This window comes from Amphiura filiformis, chromosome 7 (genome assembly GCF_039555335.1).
Source record: "Amphiura filiformis chromosome 7, Afil_fr2py, whole genome shotgun sequence".
NCBI lineage: Eukaryota > Metazoa > Echinodermata > Ophiuroidea > Amphilepidida > Amphiuridae > Amphiura > Amphiura filiformis.
In genome coordinates this window covers 47,691,925-47,701,128 of record NC_092634.1, presented here as the reverse complement: position 1 = coordinate 47,701,128, position 9,204 = coordinate 47,691,925, and positions in this window count along the sequence as shown.

The window sequence follows — 9,204 nt, the reverse complement described above, 5'->3', positions numbered from 1 at the left end:
ATGAAATCCCAAATCAAAAATATTGTATGATAATAATATGAAAAGAGATAATAACAAAGAAATAAAGGCAATTTGCCTCACCTCTTTGAGGTTAAAGATAAAAAAAAGTAGTATGGCTACTTCATCAACACCCACATCAGCAGTAGATAGCTACTTCATCAACACCCACATCAGCAGTAGATAGCTACTTCATCAACTCCTATATCAGCAGTAGATAGCTACTTCATCAACACTGATATCAGCAGTAGATAGCTACTTCATCAACACCAATATCAGCAGTAGATAGCTACTTCATCAACACTGATATCAGCAGTAGATAGCTACTTCATCAACACCTATATCAGCAGTAGATAGCTACTTCATCAACATTGATATCAGCAGTAGATTGCTACTTCATCAACACCCACATCAGCAATAGATAGCTACTTCATCAACACTGATATCAGCAGTAGATAGCTACTTCACCGACACTGATATCAGCAGTAGATAGCTTCTTCATCAACTCCTATATCAGCAATAGATAGCTTCTCCATCAACACTGATATCAGTAGTATGGCTACTTCATCAACACCCACATCAGCAGTAGATAGCTACTTCATCAAACTTGTAATCAGCAGTAGCCTATTCATCAACACCCACATTTGATTATGTTCCCGCAACTATTGTTTTTCTTCGCTCAAGCATGACTTTGATGACTGTTACTTACGATAGATACAAATTTGTACATTTGTCTTTCAAAACAAATGTGTATTAGCGAGGTTGCCTATTTAATTACGTAACGACAAACAAATAGCATATGGACATTGTTTGATTGATGGTGAAAAATAGTGGAGACAATAAAGTTATATTTTGGGTTTTGGTTTAGGTAAAAACGTCAGTTAATAACCTTAAAATGTCGGGTTATATAACGGTCATGAAATCGTTTAAAACGTTTTGTATGAAAACACACTGCATTAATAATTTTTAATGTTTTCGAAATGTCATTGTAAACTATTTTTGCAAATATTTTTGGCCAAATATTTTGTCAACACTTAAATAACATTATGTTAAAATATTTGCACCCAGCAAACACAGAAATGTTCTTAAAATGTTTTTTACAAAACGTTGTAATAACATTTAAATGTCGGGTTATATAAAGGTCGTGAAAACATTTTAAAAAACGTTATTGTAAATATTTTGGGCAAAATTTTTTTGCAAAATATTTTTTCAACCCCAAAATAACATTCTGTTTAGAATGATTTGTACCAAGTTTTCAAAAATGTTTTTGGAATGTTATTAAAACGTTTTTATACCTTTTATGTTTATATAATCTGACATTTAAATGTTTTCTGTAAAACATTGTGTTTGCTGAGCAGTAATTTACCAACAAATGTTTTTTAATGTTATGAAAACGTTTTATACTATTAATGTACCCTTTATATAATCCGACATTTAAACGTTTTCTGACAACCTTTTATAACCTTTTGCGAATGATGTCGAAAACGTTTTGTGTTTGCTGGGAACGAGCCAAAGTGAGGAATTGGTAGGCCTACATAATTCCAAATATCTCGAGAATAAATTTTATAGCATCTATCGCGGTTTCGTATTTGTAGGACCAATAACACATGCAGTGGTGATGCTATACTCTTTTTAGACATACATTTTTTTTATAAGAGATAACGGATTATGTTGAATATAGACAGGTTTGAGTAGGCTTTATCACTCATTGTACTATTCATAATAAGAGATAGTAAAATTAATCAACTACATAATTTAACAAATAGTACCTGTTTCGGTTGGGTAACTACTGAGTATCAAAAAGGGAGGTCCCGGTGGTGAAATTGCAAACATATCTTCCTTGCCGAACCATCAACGCATGCGCATATTTATATATTTGGCAACAATTTCAATAAACTTGTCCTGACTATGATCTCTCATATCATTTCAAAAATCATATTTGTTTTTGTTTCATTTTGGAGATCATTTTGATTCTGGTTTCTACCCTGTGTGCTCTTCTCTCACGATTTTCACACCATTTTTATTTGTCGTTAAGGCCTATTTTTGATGAATTTCAAAGACGGTCAGTAATTGCCTCGTCTATTATTGGATATTCTTTCACAATTATCAAGTGAATATATTCAGATTAAACAAGGCTTGTAATCTGCTTTGGCACTTACATCTGCTTCTTTTTATTACACGTTCCTTAACTGTAATTTCCCGCCAATGTTGACAAGTGTCAGTGTACATATAGCAATGACTTTATGCAAATGAGATTACGTAATTCAAAGTATTCTAATAATAACTGTTGTGTGTTTTGAAAGACAAAAGTACAAACTTGTATTTATCATAAGTAACAGTCATCAAAGTCATGCTTGCTTGAGCGGAGATAAATAATAAATAATAGTTTGGGGAACACATTGACCATCCCTCGTAGGTAGCAACTTCATCAACACTCATATCAGCAGTAGATAGCAACTTCATCAACACTCATATCAGCAGTAGATAGCAACTTCATCAACACTCATATCAGCAGTAGATAGCAACTTCATCAACACTCATATCAGCAGTAGATAGCAACTTCATCAACACTCATATCAGCAGTAGATAGCAACTTCATCAACACTCATATCAGCAGTAGATAGCAACTTCATCAACACTCATATCAGCAGTAGATAGCTACTTCATCAACACTCGCATCAGCAGAAGACAGCTACTTCATCAACACTCATAATCAGCAGTAGATATATACTTCATCAACACCCACATCAGCAGTAGCTAGCTACTTCATCAACACTCATATGTGTCAGCAGTAAACAGCTTCTTCATCGGTACTAATATCAGCAATAGGTAGGTACTTCAACTACGCTGATATAAACAGTTGTGTTGGTGAATACTTCCCTGAGTTCATTTATAGCCCACATTGTATAATTATTATAAATCTATCATCAGGTCCACTGTACCAAGACACGTAAATTGGCGAGGGTCAAACCTTTTTATCAGTACTTTTTGTTTTAGGGCCTATTGATTTATCAAATTCAATAGAAATATATACATATCAATTAAAACCCCAACGGTCTTGATGTAACATGATGTTATACTGAACCAGTGGCAAAGCAGGAGGAAAGGGTTGCAGCTGCCCCCCCCCCCCATGTGAAAATTCCCCCCCCCCCCCGGTGGGATGGTGGCCAATCCGATATTTAAGATTTTTAGGCCTTTTTTTGGCACTTGTTAGCCCATTTTTTGCAATTTTCGTCAATGTTACCCCCTTAAAATTGGTCTTGCCCCTCCCCACCCTCTTTGCACACCCTCTGAAAAAGTGCTGTCCACTACAACAGTAATGAGATGTAATTTCATAATTTTGAGTTTTGTTTGGTGCTGTCGACATTATATTTATAAGCCGAAAAAATTGAGATAAATTGCCGACTATAGAACTAGCATAGTTCATATCAACAGTAGATAGCTCACATATAGGTTTCTTTATCATTGAGGTATGGGACTTTTTATTTTTTCGGAGAAGAGCAGGTAGGGCAACTACTTATTTATATTTCTACATGTTCATACTACCAGGGAAGTGAAAAATAATATGAAAATGTCATTTTTAAATGCATTTTGTTACTAAAATGGAGGTTATAGCACCCTCAACGGGCACCCTGTCCCTAGGACTACATGTAAAGACCAGCTATAGAAATGCTGCTCTAAAATAAAATGGCCCGATTCTTTTTGCCTCAAATTTTACATAATTATGATGTAGATTTAACATCTTGAATGCAATGCAAGTGTTGCCGTTGCTGCTCTTCTAAATTCATTTATAAAATGTCCGCCCAGACCAAGGTGCACCGACACTGATATGTGATATCAGCAGTAGATTCCTACTTCATCAACACCAATATCAGCAGTAAATAGCTAACTCATCAACACCCACATCAGCAGGAGATAGCTACTTCATCAAAACCAATATCAGCAGTAGAAAGCTACTTCATCAACGCTCATATCAGCAGTAGATAGCTACTTCATCAACACTCATATCAGCAGTAAATAGCTTCTTCATCAACACTCATATCAACAGTAGATAGCCACTTCATCAACACTCATATCAGCAGTAGATAGCAACTTCATCAACACTCATATCAGCAGTAGATAGCAACTTCATCAACACTCATATCAGCAGTAGATAGCAACTTCATCAATACTCATATCAGCAGTAGATAGCTACTTCATCAACACTCGCATCAGCAGAAGACAGCTACCTCATCAACACTCATAATCAGCAGTAGATATATACTTCATCAACACCCACATCAGCAGTAGCTAGCTACTTCATCAACACTCATATGTGTCAGCAGTAAACAGCTTCTTCATCGGTACTAATATCAGCAATAGGTAGGTACTTCAACTACGCTGATATAAACAGTTGTGTTGGTGAATACTTCCCTGAGTTTATTTATAGCCCACATTGTATAATTATTATAAATCTATCATCAGGTCCACTGTACCAAGACACGTAAATTGGCGAGGGTCAAACCTTTTTATCAGTACTTTTTGTTTTAGGGCCTATTGATTTATCAAATTCAATAGAAATATATACATATCAATTAAAACCCCAACGGTCTTGATGTAACATGATGTTATACTGAACCAGTGGCACAGCCAGGAGCAAAGGGTTGCAGCTGCCCCCCCCATGTGAAAATCCCCCTGGTGGGATGGTGGCCAATCCGATATTTAAGATTTTTAGGCCTTTTTTTGGCACTTGTTAGCCCATTTTTTGCAATTTTCGTCAATGTTACCCCCTTAAAATTTGTCTTGCCCCTCCCCACCCTCTTTGCACACCCTCTGAAAAAGTGCTGTCCACTACAACAGTAATGAGATGTAATTTCATAATTTTGAGTTTTGTTTGGTGCTGTCGACATTATATTTATAAGCCGAAAAAATTGAGATAAATTGCCGACTATAGAACTAGCATAGTTCATATCAACAGTAGATAGCTCACATATAGGTTTCTTTATCATTGAGGTTTGGGACTTTTTATTTTTTCGGAGAAGAGCAGGTAGGGCAACTACTTATTTATATTTCTACATGTTCATACTACCAGGGAAGTGAAAAATAATATGAAAATGTCATTTTTTAAATGCATTTTTGTTACTAAAATGGAGGTTATAGCACCCTCAACGGGCACCCTGTCCCTAGGACTACATGTAAAGACCAGCTATAGAAATGCTGCTCTAAAATAAAATGGCCCGATTCTTTTTGCCTCAAATTTTACATAATTATTATGATGTAGATTTAACATCTTGAATGCAATGCAAGTGTTGCCGTTGCTGCTCTTCTAAATTCATTTATAAAATGTCCGCCCAGACCAAGGTGCACCGACACTGATATGTGATATCAGCAGTAGATTCCTACTTCATCAACACCAATATCAGCAGTAAATAGCTAACTCATCAACACCCACATCAGCAGGCGATAGCTACTTCATCAAAACCAATATCAGCAGTAGAAAGCTACTTCATCAACGCTCATATCAGCAGTAGATAGCTACTTCATCAACACTCATATCAGCAGTAAATAGCTTCTTCATCAACACTCATATCAACAGTAGATAGCCACTTCATTAAAACCAATATCAGCAGTAGAAAGCTACTTCATCAACACGCATATCAGCAGTAAATAGCTTCTTCATCAACACTGATATCAGCCGTCAGTAGACAGCTTCTTCATCAACACCCATATCAGCAGTAGTGAGCTAATTCATCAACATCAATATCAGCAGTAGATAGCTTCTTCATTAACACCCACATTATAGGTAGCTGCTTCATTAACACTGATATCAGCAGTAGAGAGCTTATCCATCAACACTCATATCAGCAGTAGATAGCTACTTCATCAACACCCATATCAGCAGTAAATAGCTACTTCATCAACACTCATATCAGCAGTAAATAGCTTCTTCATCAACACTCATATCAGCAGTAGATAGCTACTTCATCAAAACCAATATCAGCAGTAGAAAGCTACTTCATCAACACCCACATCAGCAGTACATGTAGATAGCTACTTCATCAAACCCAATATCAGCAGTAGAAGCTACTTCATCAACGCTCATATCAGCAGTAGATAGCTACTTCATCAACACTCATATCAGCAGTAAATAGCTTCTTCATCAACACCCACATCAGCAGTAGATCAACCCCCCCATAGCTACTTCATCAAAACCAATATCAGCAGTAGAAAGCTACTTCATCAACGCTCATATCAGCAGTAGATAGCTACTTCATCAACACTCATATCAGCAGTGAAAGCTACTTCATCAACACCCACATCAGCAGTACATGTAGATAGCTACTTCATCAAAACCAATATCAGCAGTAGAAGCTACTTCATCAACGCTCATATCAGCAGTAGATAGCTACTTCATCAACACTCATATCAGCAGTAAATAGCTTCTTCATCAACACTCATATCAGCAGTAGATAGCTACTTCATTAAAACCAATATCAGCAGTAGAAAGCTACTTCGTCAACACGCATATCAGCAGTAAATAGCTTCTTCATCAACACTGATATTAGCCGTCAGTAGATAGCTTCTTCATCAACACCCATATCAGCAGTAGATAGCTACTTCATCAACATCAATATCAGCAGTAGATAGCTACTTCATCAACACTGATATCAGCAGTAGATAGCTTCTTCATCAACACCCATATCAGCAGTAAATAGCTACTTCATCAACACTGATATCAGCAGTAAATAGCATTTTTTAAATGCATTTTTGTTACTAAAATGGAGGTTATAGCACCCTCAACGGGCACCCTGTCCCTAGGACTACATGTAAAGACCAGCTATAGAAATGCTGCTCTAAAATAAAATGGCCCGATTCTTTTTGCCTCAAATTTTACATAATTATGATGTAGATTTAACATCTTGAATGCAATGCAAGTGTTGCCGTTGCTGCTCTTCTAAATTCATTTATAAAATGTCCGCCCAGACCAAGGTGCACCGACACTGATATGTGATATCAGCAGTAGATTCCTACTTCATCAACACCAATATCAGCAGTAAATAGCTAACTCATCAACACCCACATCAGCAGGAGATAGCTACTTCATCAAAACCAATATCAGCAGTAGAAAGCTACTTCATCAACGCTCATATCAGCAGTAGATAGCTACTTCATCAACACTCATATCAGCAGTAAATAGCTTCTTCATCAACACTCATATCAACAGTAGATAGCCACTTCATTAAAACCAATATCAGCAGTAGAAAGCTACTTCATCAACACGCATATCAGCAGTAAATAGCTTCTTCATCAACACTGATATCAGCCGTCAGTAGACAGCTTCTTCATCAACACCCATATCAGCAGTAGATAGCTAATTCATCAACATCAATATCAGCAGTAGATAGCTTCTTCATTAACACCCACATTATAGGTAGCTGCTTCATTAACACTGATATCAGCAGTAGAGAGCTTATCCATCAACACTCATATCAGCAGTAGATAGCTACTTCATCAACACCCATATCAGCAGTAAATAGCTACTTCATCAACACTCATATCAGCAGTAAATAGCTTCTTCATCAACACTCATATCAGCAGTAGATAGCTACTTCATCAAAACCAATATCAGCAGTAGAAAGCTACTTCATCAACACCCACATCAGCAGTACATGTAGATAGCTACTTCATCAAACCCAATATCAGCAGTAGAAGCTACTTCATCAACGCTCATATCAGCAGTAGATAGCTACTTCATCAACACTCATATCAGCAGTAAATAGCTTCTTCATCAACACCCACATCAGCAGTAGATAGCTACTTCATCAAAACCAATATCAGCAGTAGAAAGCTACTTCATCAACGCTCATATCAGCAGTAGATAGCTACTTCATCAACACTCATATCAGCAGTAGAAAGCTACTTCATCAACACCCACATCAGCAGTACATGTAGATAGCTACTTCATCAAAACCAATATCAGCAGTAGAAGCTACTTCATCAACGCTCATATCAGCAGTAGATAGCTACTTCATCAACACTCATATCAGCAGTAAATAGCTTCTTCATCAACACTCATATCAGCAGTAGATAGCTACTTCATTAAAACCAATATCAGCAGTAGAAAGCTACTTCGTCAACACGCATATCAGCAGTAAATAGCTTCTTCATCAACACTGATATCAGCCGTCAGTAGATAGCTTCTTCATCAACACCCATATCAGCAGTAGATAGCTACTTCATCAACATCAATATCAGCAGTAGATAGCTACTTCATCAACACTGATATCAGCAGTAGATAGCTTCTTCATCAACACCCATATCAGCAGTAAATAGCTACTTCATCAACACTGATATCAGCAGTAAATAGCTTCTTCATCAACACTCATATCAGCAGTAGATAGCTACTTCATCAAAACCAATATCAGCAGTAGAGATAGCTACTTCATCAAAACCAATATCAGCAGTAGAAAGCTACTTCATCAACGCTCATATCAGCAGTAGAAAGCTACTTCATCAACGCTCATATCAGCAGTAGATAGCTACTTCATCAACACTCATATCAGCAGTAAATAGCTTCTTCATCAACACTCATATCAGCAGTAGATAGCTATTTCATTAAAACCAATATCAGCAGTAGAAAGCTACTTCATCAACACGCATATCAGCAGTAAATAGCTTCTTCATCAACACCCATATCAGCAGTAGATAGCTACTTCATCAACATCAATATCAGCAGTAGATAGCTTCTTCATCAACACCCACATTATAGGTAGCTGCTTCATCAACACTGATATCAGCAGTAGAGAGCTTATCCATCAACACCCATATTAGCAGTAGATAGCTACTTTATCAACACCCATATCAGCAGTAAATAGCTACTTCATCAACACTGATGTCAACAGTAGATAGCTTCTTCATCAACACTGATGTCAACAGTAGATACCGGTAGCTTCTTCATTAACACCCTCATTATAAGTAGCTGCTTCATCAACACTGATATCAGCAGTAGAGAGCTTATCCATCGACACCTACATCAGCAGTAGCTACGGTACTTCATCAATACCAATATCAGCAGTAGATAGCTACTTCATCAACACTTATATCGGTCAAACCTTTTTATCCGTACTTTTATTTGTTTTATTGATTTATCAAATTCAATAGAAAATATACATATCAATTAAGAGTAGACCCCGAAGGCCTTGATGTAACGTGATGTTCAGCCAAAAT